Below are 14,145 nucleotides of genomic sequence, written 5' to 3' on the forward strand. Positions count from 1 at the left end.
TTAGATCATTTGCAAATACATTTATATGATCTCATGGTAACAGTTGATGGAAATTTTGGTTTATTTTGTATACTAACATAATAGAGACTCAGCTCCTTTTATTTATGCTTTTTCTGGATTTTTGGATCAAATTCTACAAGTAAAGCTGCCTAGTGTAATTTTGTCACCCCTAAACAAACAAAACCCAGCAAAAACAATGGAGAGAAAGAGTAAACATTTTAGCTCTCATATATTAGACTTAACTTCTTAATATGGGTTTCATTTCTTATTTTTTTAAATCTTTCCAGTGTTTAGCACAAAGCTTTGCACAGATCTGTCATTCAATTATATCTGTTAAATCAAGTTGAATTAACTATGCAGATGAAAAAAGAAATAGGAATTTTGAAAAAAGAAATAGGAATTTTGAAGCAAACCAAGTCAGAAGCAGTTGATCAAAAATGAAAATAAGTATAAAAAAGAAAATAATAAAATCATAAGTGATAGTGAAATTGTATATCCTGCTAAGGCCCTTCTACAAAGAGGAAATTTAAGATCAAAAGCATTAATTAGGAACAGTCTTAGAATTATCCTATGGTTTCTTTCTGGTTGTATTTACCTTTTAATGCTTTTCCTCACATTCCTTCCTTTCTATTGCTCTTAACTCCTTCCAAACTAATCTGAAATCCTTTTACTTTCTGTTACTAGCCTATTAGTGACTTGTTACTAGCCTAACCCAAGCAACACCTGCCTCACTGGGACTTCTGCAGTAATCTCTCAACTGAGCTCTCTGCTCCCATGCCTGCACCCTCTCGCCCCAGTTCATTCTCTAGATCTGCACTGTCTAAGGTGGTAGCCACCAGCCACATGTGGCTACTGAGCACTGGAAATGCTGCAGGTTTGAATTGAGATGTGCTGGAAGTTTAAAGTACACACTGAATGTAAAAAATGTAAGATGTCAATGAACTTGTATGTTGATATGATAATGACCTGATGGTTTGGATATGTTGGGTTAAATAAGATCTATCAGTAAAAATAGTTTGATACATTTCTTTTCACTTTTAAAAATGTGAATAATAGAAAATTTAAATGTCCTATGTAGTTGGCAGTGTATTTCCACTGGACAGCCCTGCTCTAGACTGTAATCAGTAATCTTTTTAAAATAAAAGTTTGTTCCTATTATTACCTCGCTTTAAACCTTGCACATAGGATAAAGACAAAAATTTGTAATGTTGCCTTTAAGCACCTGTCTAATCTGGCTTTTCCATCCCCACATCCTCCTCCTCAACCCTCATAGCTTTGCCCTTCTTACAGTTCCTCAAAGTCACTCTTCTCTTCTTAGCTGCAGTTCCACTCACATGCTATCTCCTACCTGAAATGCTTTTCATACACTTTATGTGTCTGGTTCCTACTCATCCTTTAAGTCTCAGCTGAAATGTTACTACATGAGGGAGGCATTACTTGACAGCCTTATAATCTTAGCATAGGTGGTCATAACAAAATGTGACAGGTGGATAGGTGGCTTAAACAATAGAAATTTGTTTTCCCACGGTTCTAGAGGCTGGAAGTCTGAGATCTGAGTGCTAGCATGGTTAGGTTCAATGAAGGTTCTCTTCCAGGCTCTGAGATGGTCACCTTCTTGATATGTCCTCACATGGCAAAGAGAAAGAGACAGAAACTCTCTGTTGTCTCTTCTTATAAGGGCACTATTCCCAGAAACAATCAACAAAACTAAAAGACAGCCTATGAAATGGGAGAAGATATTTGCAAATGATGTATCTTATAAAGGATTAGTATCCAAAATCTATAAATAACTTATCAAACTCAACACCCAAAAAGTAAATAATCCAGTTAAGAAATGGGCAGAAGACATGAACAAACATTTTCCAAAGAACGCATCCAGATGGCTAACAGACACATGAAAAGATGCTCAACATCACTTGCCATCAGGGAAATACAAATCAAAACCACAATGAGATACCACCTCACACCTGTCAGAATGGCTAATACTAACAGCACAGGAAACAAAAGCCTTAAGAGAAAGGGGAACCCTCTTACACTGTCGGTGGGAATGCAAACTGGTGCAGCCATTCTGGAAAGCAGCATGAAGGTTCCTCAGAAACTTGAACTACCTCCCTATGACTCAGCAACTGAACTATGAATCATTTACCCAAAGGATACAAAAATACTGATTCAAAGGAGCAAATGCACCCTGATGTTTATAGTAGCGTTATCAACAATAGCCACATCGTGGAAAGAGCCCAAATGTCCATCAACAGATGAACGGATAAAGAAGATGTGGGAGATTGTACATATAATTCTTGTGGTTCTAGACCCTTAATTTATGGAATGTGGTACAGTTCAGCAATAAATTATAGGATACCTAGTTGGTGTGTGTGTGTGTGTGTGTGTGTGTGTGTGTGTGTGTAATGGGTTATTATTCAGCCATCAAAGACAATGAAATGTTGCCATTTGCAAGTACATGGATGGAGCTAGAGTGCATTACACTAAGTGAAATAAGTCAGTCAGAGAAAGGCAAATATCATCTGATTTCACTCATATGTGGAATTTAAGAAACAAAACAGATGAACATAGGAGAAGGGGAGAGAAAAAGAGAGAGAGAGAGAAGGAAGCAAACCGTAAGAGACTCTTAACTGTAGAGAACAAACTGAGGGTTGATGGAAAAAGGTGGGAGAAGGGATGGGCTAAATGGATGACGGGCATTAAAGGGGGCACTTGTGATGAGCACTGGGTATTATATGTAAGTGATGAATCACTAAATTCTACACCTGAAACAAATTTTGCCATGTATATTAATTAACTAGAATTTAAATAAAAACTTGAAAAAAAGGGAGCTATTCCTATCATGAAGGCCCCACTCTCATGACCTTATCTAAACCTAATTCTTTTGCAAATACCCCATCTCCAAATACTATCATTAGGGGTTAGGGATTCAGTATATGAATTTAGCAGGAGGGCAGATGCAATTCAGTGTATAGCCTTCCCCAACCTATATTAGATCCCCTATTATTTTATCTTATAGCAATATGTTTTGTCCTGTGTAACACTTAACACAATTTATAATTATGTATTTATTAGTTTTACAGGGATAGCATTGCAGAGTTCTTATTCAGTAAATGGTTACGGAAGCATTTTTATTGGGCTTATGTACTTTCAGAGATAGAAGGAACTTTATATAGATATGAGGAAACTAATACAGTTTACCTTTATTTTAAAAAGGGGAGTTCTCTTTTCTGTGATTTATGTCTTATAAAGTTAGTAATATTTATATTTTCTGTGATTTATGTCTTATAAAGTTAGTAATATTTAGACTGAGAAGCTGTATGACAGTACAATTCCATCATACTGTGATAAAGTACGATAGATGAGATGAGGAAATCCTGCAAATTTGTATTAGGAATAAACAGGTTTACCTCATGTCTTGGGATTATTTAACATGGACCCACTCTGTAATGCTGTGTGTGAGGGAGAGTGGAAGAGGATAAGCCTTTAAATTTCAAAGAAGTCTGAGATATCTTTGCTAGTTCCAAGTAATGCAAGTTTTTTTTCAAATAATTCAAATTATATGAAAAAGGTGAAGTCAATTGTAATTGACTGTTGTTTCTGTTATCTCTCAGCTTTGTTTGTCCAGTGATGTCTTCACTTAGTCTTGATTTTTGAAAGATATTTTCACTGGGTATACAATTCTAGGTTGATATTACTTGAGAGATATTTCCAATTGTTTTTCTGTTTGTTTGTTTTTTGTTTTTTTCTTTCTTGTCTTTGATTCTCAGTATGTAATGTGTCTACTTTTCTCCAGCTACTTTTAAGATTGTCTCCTTATTTGTCTGATACTTGACTATAATGTGACTTTCATGGTTTTCTTTACATTTATGCTGCTTTGGGTGTGTTGAGATTCTTGGATCTTGGGTTAATAATTGTCATCAAATTGAAAAATGTTTAGACATTCTTTCTTCAAACATTTTTTTATGTCCCTCTATTTTCTCTCCTCTGAGACTCTAATTACACATACATTAGACTATACTGTCCCACAAATAATTTTTCAGTCTTTTTGTGGTCTCTATGCTTAATTTTGCATTGTTTCTTTTGCTATATCTTGATATTCACAACAAACATATTTCAACAACATCTGAGTTTATGTTACTGAGGTGATTTTTGAAAAAACCCCTAGATAATTGCAGGATGGGGGTTAGCTGCTAAGGGAACTAACTGATTAGAGGGTTGGAACTTTCAGTCCCACCTTCTGACCTCAGAGGATGTAAAAGGGCTAGAGGTTGAGTTAATCATCAGTGGCTAATTATTTAATCAATCATGCCTACATCATGAAGTTTCTGTAAAAATCCTAATCAAAGGGATTAGGAAAGCTTCCTGGTTGGTGAACATATAGAGGTGCTGGGAGAGTGGCATGTCCAGAGAGGTCATGGAAAGTCCATGCCACTTCCCTCAAACCTTCCACCTGCATCTCTTCCACCTGACTGTTTTTGAGCTGTATCCCTTTTATCATAAAATGTTAATCACATAAGTAAACTGTTTTCCTGAGTTTTGTGAGCCACTCTAGCAGATTATCAAATTTGGGGAGAAGGTCATAGTATCTCTGATTTAGAGCCAATTAGTCAGAAGCACAGGTGACAGCCTGGACTTGTGATTGGCATCTGAAGTTGATGGGAGAGGGTATTCTTGTGATACTAGGCCCCTAACCTGTGAGATGTGGTACAATGCAGCAGTTAAGTTATAGGATACCTAGTTGGTATCCAGAAAGCTGGAGAATTGTTTGGTATGAAAAGCCCACACATCTGGTGTCAAAAGTGAGTTATTATGAGTAGTAGAGTAAAAGTAGAGGAGAAACACAAAACGTTTTTCTCTTTCAAGTAGTATGTATTTTCCATTAGTAAAAATATGTATACTGAATAGTTTAAGATAAACGTACAAAATTCTTATAAGCTTTATAATTAATTCCCCAATTTCTTACCTCTCCTTCCCAATATGCATATGTTTTAGAGGTAGTTATTATCATGGTATCAATTTAAAAGAAAGAAAGAAAGAAAGAAAGAAAGAAAGAAAGAAAGAAAGAAAGAAAGAAAGAAAGAGAAAGAAAGTTAAAACTGTTACAGAAATAATTCCACATCTTCATGGCTTTTCCTATTTTCAACACTCCACTCCTTTTAAAATGATATTTCTTTCAATTACTCAATTGAAATATTTTGAAGAAAATTAAATTAAACTGGGTACAACTTATGTTTATATTTTATAAGATAAGCTATTTTTAACATAAAATTTTCAAACATAATTTATATCCACCAACAATATCTAATTCATGTGTTTTAATGAAGATGAGACTCTCTAGACTACTATGTACTACTAATCTTGCTCAGCACCACAGACTCAACTCTTATCAGCTAAACAACTCTTCTTAGACAGTATGATAGTTAATAAAAGAATCAGTTGTCCCTGATTGTTTACGCTACCTAAAGTCAAATTTAAAGGGATTATGCTATGATACAAGGTACCATCTAAGATGCTTGCAAGATGGCCATTGTATACTGCAATATTCATATATATATATGAAGTATATATGAATACTTTAGTCCTAAGAATCATATATATGAAGTATATATGAATACTTTAGTCCTAAGAATCACCATATATTATGAACATATACTTGGCAGTCTGCTTATGTGTATGTATATGTTAAAAATCAGGACTGTAAATCCTGCATGAAAATGCTGGAATTTGAAAGAGCTGCATGGAGTTAAAGTTTATAGCATGGGAGGTTGCCCCTTTGTCACAACTTGAAACACCACCACGGCTTGAGGCATAGAGATGAAAGTCCTATAACTCAAAATAGGCTAAAACAAGAAAGTGGCTGCTATTGAAGCATTTAAGAAGACCAAAACTTATTTATATTATATCGTCTTCAAGTTGGGTATAATGTATAAGCACCCTATCTTTTCAAAAGGAAATTTCAGGCCAACTATTTAAGTATATCATTTCTTGGCCAGATTTTTTTGCCTTCAGTATAGGTGTGGTTTTGGTTCTCCCATGTTCCATCTTAAAGGAATTGTCAGCAAGATCCAATACCAATTACTTCATACCTGACACTATGATAACTCTATTTCTCTTTATCTCATCACAAAACCCTGTAATAGCTACTGAAGTCTTTTTCGTCATTCATCATTCTATCAGCAGTTTTTTGATGGCCTAAGGCACTAACTGTGCTATACTGATGTAGATCTTAAGCTGTTCATTCTACATGGATCTTGAGCTGTTCATTCCACATCAGTATATTCCAAGAGGCAGATACAACCCCAGGTTTAAATAAGCCAGAACAAAGCTTTGAACTTTGTATTATGTATTTGTATTATGCCCTCTCTTTTTAGATATACAGATATACAACCAAACAACTTGGTAAAACCACTGTATAAAGTAGATACATATCTGCCTTCAAATAAAAAATTTTAAGGTATTCTGATTATTTGAAGGATCAGAAAGTCATAATGTTTGTTAGTCTAGGCCTTTCCAGTTGTAAATGCCACAATGGGATTAAATACATACAGATTTGATTTCTGTGAGAGAAAAATTGGTGGGAGTCCGAGAAGGTGCTGTGCAAGGACCAAGCACAAGAAAAGGGAAGGAAAGTCATATGGAAGGATTCTAGACTACCATGCAGCCTAAGGAAGATTCAGCAAGACTCTCAGGAAGTTCTCCAGTCAAACATGGCTGTCAAAGGCGTTCTGAATCTCCCAGGAATGGACCTATTGTAGTAGCCCTGCCAATGCTCAGCCCTAACCTGGGAGCAGCCCAGTGCTGCTTTGTACTAAGCATGGCCTTAGTACAAACAGGGGAATGGATTTGGGAGCATGGCAGCTGGGCCCTGATCAAGTTCTCTGTGGTTACCTTCTCATGCCCACCACAGTTATTTTCTTAAAATATGAAATATAGTTCAGGATTTAGGAATTCATTTTATATAAAACATCCAAATCCACCTAATTGTAATTTCTGTCACAATAGGACTTGTATATTATATTACTTCAAACAAGGCTGGGCACAATACAAACTACAACAACCAGGCCTCAAAGCAATATACTTCATAAATGGAGAGCAAAGGAATCTGCCAAGGTCCCAGAGTTGAGCTGATTTAATCTACATCTTGAATCTGTGTTTAGCAGCTTGGGCAAAAACAGAAACACATTAGGCTACTCTTGTTTTCTATTTATGACAAAAGAAAGCCAATAAATTTAATACCATCATTCTTCCTGGAACTAAACTCAAACAGGAATTTCATTACTTGCTTCCCTGTACAAAGAACACTCACTACCATAATGGGTCATATCTCCAATTGTGGATTTATAAAAGGATCATAAAATGCAGTTCAAGGAGATGATTCTTGTATTGGCCTATGCTAAAGGTAGAGGACTTAACAGTAAGCTGTAACTTGGTCAAGGAATTTCTTTTTGGCTTTAATAATAATGATTCAAAAACCCATTCCTTCAGGTAGTCTAAAATAATGCTGGGAAGAAAACTCAAAAAACTCAGAAGAGAAGATAATAAGCCTGCTCATTAGACTTGGCTAGACTTCCCAATTACCTAAAATTGTAGAAAGGTCTTCAGCCGATATTTGAGGGATGTAAATTTATAGGAGAATTTATAATCAGTGTTTTCTAAAGTGTGTTATATGTATCATCCATAGCTCAAGTGAAGATGTAAGAGGATAAACAAAATTTTTAATAATGTCATTTTAATATGTTTTAATAAATATATAACTAGTTCATTGAAGCCATGAGTTCACAGATAAAATTAAGAAAAAAAGATTTAAGACAGCTATTAAATTATAGTATATGGGTCAGCAGACATGGAAAAAATCAAATAGTGAGGATGATACTATAACAGGCTACATAATGGCCCCCAAAGATGTCCAACACTAATCCCCAAATCTGTGAATGTTCACTTACATGGTGAAAGGGATTTTGCAAATATGATTAAGCTAAGGATCTTGAGATGAAATTACCTTGGATTATCCTGGAGGGCCCAATGATGTAATTACAAGTGTTCTTAAGAGGGAGACAGGAGGGTCAAAGACAGAGGAATGGGAGATGTGACGAGGAAGCAAGAGGTTGGAGTGTTGTTAGGAAGGGGCCACAGGCCAAGGAACACAGGCGGCCTCTAGAAGCTGAAAAATAAAAGGAACAAATTCTCTGTAGCTCCAGGAAGGAACCAGCCTCACCAACAACCTGATTGTAAACTTATTTAAAAGACTTGTTTTAGGCTTCTGACCTCCAGAACTGTAAGAAAGGAAATGCCTCTTGTTTTAAGCCTATGATAATTTATAGCAGCAGAAATAGGAAACTAATACAGATATTCATCAAATGACTGACATTTGTGAAACATTGCTTTAGCAAGTGTCTGAGTGCAGGTATTTTATGTTATTTATTAAGGCAACAGTCACAAACTACAGATGCCAGATTTGTTGTAATTTGTGTATTCATCACTTAACAAATATTTCTGCAAGTTACTCATTCCCCTGCTATATAATTCATCTGTAACTGGACACTTGAAATCAGTTTTGTAATTTAATGATAATAATGGAGGAATTAATAGCATTTATAGAGCATTAAGCAGGCATGACACTGTTCTAAGCACTTTATACATATTATTTAGCCTTCTGGGATAGTTTCTGTTATAATCCTATTTTATAGATTGACTTTGCTGAGGAATGGAGAAGTAAAATAACTTCTCCAACATCACAGCTGGAACCAGCTTTAAACCTGCAGGTCTGTTTTTGTCTGGAGCCTGGGTTTTCATCATATTTAAGGAGTCCTGAATGTTCTCTTTCCATTTCCTTGCCTAAATTGGTCTTCAGTCCTCTTTTACAATGATGTTGTACTCTTTTCATTAAGTGATCATTCTTCTGGTTGTAGAAACCAAAGCAAAATAAGAATACTTCTGCCTTCCCTCTACCATCTGATAACATTAAAGCATTTTCCTATCCACTGTTTGTTAATAATTTTCTCAATAGGAAGCTACTTCAAATATAAGTTAATATAAAGTAAAATAGTTTTAATAACACTAAACAAAAATCATGGAGAAGTAATAAAAATGTAATATTCAGTTAAAATGCCATTAATTTTCTTTACAGGAATTTAGAGTAGTCTGTGCTTTTGCCCTTGCTTCTTAGAAAAGCAATATGGACCTTCCCCGTTACTGTGGAATCTTAAAAGGCATTTAGGCGCTTTGGGCTTCAGGTCCCTCTTCTGCGAAATTACAGTTGGGCTGAAAACTCCCCAAGGCTTCTTTGAATTCTTGAATTCAATGACTGCAATACATATATTTATTTCTTTTGGGAAGAATAATTCAACAGAACCCTGCCTGTTAATATGACACAGGACCCTGATTTACCAGACATGTCTAAGAGCCATGTGCCTTTGACGCTGGACTCATTACTTATCTTGCAGGCTGCTTATGAAATGTGTTCCCTTTCAGTGGGTGGGGCCATTTCATAATGTATGTTTGCTTGAATAGTCTACTTGCTCCTGTGAACTTCCTACCTCTTGGTGAAAATCAGAAACTGACCACCCATTTATTGTTTGAGTTTAATCTTCTTTAATTTAGTTCTCCAAATACTGCCTGCTTCAGCCACATACATTAATACGTAACATCATTTGGCTAACAGACTCAGAAATGTCCAAAGTCAAGAATTTCATGGAAGGAATATCCACATTAGGTGTATGGTTGGACCAGATGACCTGTTAGGGTTTTCTGGGGAATGTCATCATTTTAACAGTGAAGGTCTCAGATCCCAGGAATCCCTGTCCTGGGATGGTTAGTTGCCCTTTCTAAGGTCCCTTAAATCCTGACTTTAGATTGGTGCTGTCCAGAAGAATTTTCTGCAATGATGGAAATATTCTATACCTAAACTATTCAATTCAGTAGACTCGTGTGGCTGTTGAGTACCAGAAATATGAACAGCACAATTGAGGAACTGAATTTTTAATTTAATTAAAGTGTAACAAGTGGCTACTATATGGGACAGCACAGCTATAGGTGATGCCATGAACATGATCATTAGTGAGCTGCTTCGTGCAACAGCCCTAAGGGAAGCACCCTGGAAAGCAGTCTGAATGAACACTTGTCTAACACTCAACCCACCAGCTTTATTTCCTATATCCATTGTTATACCGACAAGGCAGTGTAAGTTTATCCAGGAATATTGATAAGATGTACCTTTATCACTCTCGAGGTCAAAGGATAGATTCCATGATGGCTTTTTGAGAAACATGTGATTTAAGTTGTGTATTTAGTCTGAGTTTCAATAGATGAGTAAGCACATCCAAATAAAAGCACTCTAGTAATTAGTACTTTGTGGTTCTGCTGTTAAGACATAAACAGCTGTGGATTTTAGGTATATGGAGACTGAGCCCTTTCTGATCTAGCCTAGTGGTTTAGTGAAGCTTAGGGACATTATACCGAATTAAGTTCCAATTTGGAATGAGGACTGATTTAAAATTTTCCTATGAGAAACCCAGAGAACTGAAGTTTGCTTTATTATATTAAAGTGAGCAGTCAGCAGACAGAAAAACACAACATTACATCCTAAAGGAGAAAGAGAGTTTTCTTGAATTGCAGAATGTTGACACCATACATCTGTCTGACATCAAAGCTGTTGGTTATAAATCTTGCAGATAACTGATCATCCCAAATCCACAAAGGCAGAAGTTGAAAGAGAAGTTGGAACATCAGAAGAGGCAAAGAAACTCCACAGCCCCTGAAGGAGTTGAAGCCAGTTACAGTGTGACATATATCTTAGGTTTCTGCAGAACTTGGCTGTCCATTTAAATGCTAATGTGCAACCCTGGCATATCCTAGGAATTAAAGTGCTGAAGCAGGCAACAGCACTGGAAATTTCAGACCGTTGTTGAATATTTAGCATCCATGTGCTAAAGAGCTCAGGTATACTTTTAAATGTCAGAGAACACACCACAGCTTTCACTATGCTCTGCTATGAATTCTTTGGCAATGTGCCACTTTTTAAAGAAAGTATGAGTGCAGTTTTGAGTTTTCAAGTGATTTTTATTAAGTTGATCTGAGAAGCAAAACAAGTGGTCATTACCTACAATTTATACATAGGGTATTCAAAATTTCTTCCTGGTTAAAAGGTTTTGTTTTATCTCTTAAAGTTTCAATCATCTTCAACTATGAGAACTGAAAACAGAAATTTCAAGCAAATCTCAGATTTTCTTCTCATTTTATTACTCTGAATTTAATACTGTAGCACATCAAAACTATATTAATATATCACTGAGCCAGCAACAAGCAGACACTTAGAGAGGTAGTAATAACATGTTATTGAATTTGGTACCTTGAGAAAAGGAAGAAGCTATCCCAAGGTTTTAGAGTGAGCTTCAGGAAGGTCAATTATATAGGGAAATATAGCTGCTAGATGGGCAACTGCTATAATCTCTAGAGAGTACGGGTTCTTGGTATCCAGTCAACAGTTATATGCAGATTATCATTCATATGTTGGACGTTGGGCTAGGTGCTGGGGATGTAATAATAATAATCATAATCATAATTATAATCATAATCAGGCTCTCATATACTGATTGCCCTGTGAGTAGCACTATATAAGTGCTTTACATATGTTAATTCATTTAATCCGGTGAGGACGTAATCCAACCTGTAGGTGTAAGCAGCCTTATGAGGTAAGTATTTATGGACAGGGAAGTTGAGGCAAGAGATTATGTAATTTGGCCAAATTAATACAGCTTATAATTAATGAAAATGGGATTAAAACCCATATAGTCTTATCTTAAAATTTACACTCTTAAAACCCCTATACATAGTGCTTTAATCCTTAATGTTACATTCCAGTAACATTTGACCATTCTTCTATTCCAAATTTCTTTAGGTATTTGGCTTTTTAAAAAATAAAATGTTGACTCTCACTAGATGATAAATGCCTTGAGATTTTCCCCTAGTGTGATGGTTTGCCCATATCTGGTCTTCTGTAAATGTTTGTGGTACAGTCAGTGTACAGTAAGAAGAAAGGTTTTGGAGCTGGATAGAACCTGGATAGAATCCCAGCTCAACTACTTACTCAATGTATGAACTTAGTTTCTTCATCTGTAAAATGGAAAGAATGGAGTTATTGTGAGGATCAAATGAGATATAAAATTTTTAGCACAGTACTTGGCACATGACAGGCTTGCAATGAAAGCTCACTGTTATTAGTTAAATAAATTACTTGTTTTAAAAATTGTTAACCATTATTTTATCTTTAAACTAGAGATGAACTTAGAAATATGGAGCCATAAAAGACCTGAGAGAATATAGACCAAATTCTAGAGCTGAGGAAAATGAGGTCTAGTTAGACTAGAACCCTGATAGTTTAATGTTCACTCAGGTCTCTTTATATAGAGATCTTTTCTCCCTCCCTTCATCCCTTCCCTTCTTCTATTACTTTATTTACTCACTCAATATATTTTTTACTAAGTACCTACCTAGGTATCAGGCTCTGTAATAAGGATAAATCAAGTAGTGAGTTTCCACTCCTGACCCAATTTCTTCTCTACCAGTGGTTCAGAGTGTGAATCCTGGACCAGCAACAGTTGCATTGCTTGGTGTGATGGTTAACTTTGCTGAGCCATGGGGTACCTAGACCTTTTGTCAAACATTATTCTGGATAGGTCTGTGAGTATGTTTCTGGATGAGACTAACATTTGAATTGGTAGGTTGAGTAAAGCAGATAGACCTCCCTGATGTGGTTGAGCCTCATCTAATCAAAGACCTGAATAGAACATAAAGGCTGAGTAAGAGGGAATGTCATCTTCATGAGGTCCCAATAGTTCATTTTTGCTTTTAATTCCCTTCCCTCTGGAGATGTGTCAAGTAAGAAATTGCTGCAGCTGAGGTCAGAGAGGTTGTTGCCTGCTTTCTCCTCTAGGGTTTTGATGGTTTCCTGTCTCATATTCAGGTCCATCATCCATTTTGAGTTTATTTTCGTGCATGGTGTAAGAAAGTGGTCTAGTTTCATTCTTCTGCATGTTGCTGTCCAGTTCTCCCAGCACCATTTGTTAAAGAGACTGTCTTTTTTCTATCGGATATTCATTCCTGCTTTGTCCAAGATTGGTTGGCCATACTTTTGTGGGTCCAATTCTGGAGTCCCTATTCTATTCCATTGGTCTATGTGTCTGTTTTTGTGCCAATACCATGCTGTCTTAATGATTACAGCTTTGTAGTAGAGGCTAAAGTCTGGGATTGTGATGCCTCCTGCTTTGGTCTTCTTCTTCAATATTACTTTGGCTATTCAGGGTCTTCTGTCGCTCCATACAAATTTTAGGATTGCTTGTTCTAGCTTCAAGAAGAATGCTCGTGCACATTGAATGTGTAGATTGCTTTGGGTGGTATTGACAGTTTAACAATATTTATTCTTCTAGTAGTAGGAGGGAATTTCAGCCTGTCTGCATGAGCTGGGATGTACCTCTTTTCTTGCCTTTGGACTTGAATTAAAAAATTGGTTGTTTTTGGGTCTCAGTCCTGCTGGCCTTTGGACTAGAACTTAGACCATAAGCTCTCCTAGTTCTCAGGACTTCAGATTCAGACTGAAATTTACACTATTAGCTCTCTTGGGTTTCCGGCTTGCTGACTGCAGCTCTTGGCACTTCTCAGCCCCTCTAACTACCTGAGCCAATTTCTTATCATTCAGTCAGTCCTATTGGTTCTGTTTCTCAGGAGAATGCTAATACACTTGGGAATTCCATTCAGGGTCTACCCTGAGATTGAGCCCATCAATTTGTATTTTACCAACCCCCCCCCCCAGGTAATTATTACATGCACTGACACTTAAGAACTGCTGTATTTAAGGGGCTCCTGGTGGCTCAGTCGGTTAAGCATCCGACGTCAGCTCATGTCACGAACTTAAGGTTCATGAGTTCAAACACCATGTCAGGCTCTGTGCAGACACTTCACAGAGCCTGGACCCTGCTTCTGATTCTGTGTCTCCTTCTCTTTCTACCCTCCTGCACTTGTGCTCTGTCTGTCTCTCTCTCTCTCTCAAAATAGATAAACATTAAAAAAAAAAAAAAGGAGAACTCCTGTATTTAAGACACACATCCTTGATTGCCCAGAACAATGAGGAGGGCAGCATTTTTTTTT

General features: G+C 36.5%; 1 protein-coding gene across 10 annotated transcripts in view; it reads left to right on the forward strand.

The window, feature by feature from the left end:
- LMNTD1 (lamin tail domain containing 1) overlaps nt 1–14,145 on the forward strand; it is a 525,504-nt gene that overhangs the window by 270,434 nt on the left and 240,925 nt on the right. The gene's annotated exons all lie outside the window — the stretch shown is intronic.

The sequence above is a fragment of the Herpailurus yagouaroundi genome, unplaced genomic scaffold (genome assembly GCF_014898765.1).
Source record: "Herpailurus yagouaroundi ecotype Mexico unplaced genomic scaffold, PumYag 166, whole genome shotgun sequence".
NCBI classification, from domain to species: Eukaryota; Metazoa; Chordata; class Mammalia; order Carnivora; family Felidae; genus Herpailurus; species Herpailurus yagouaroundi.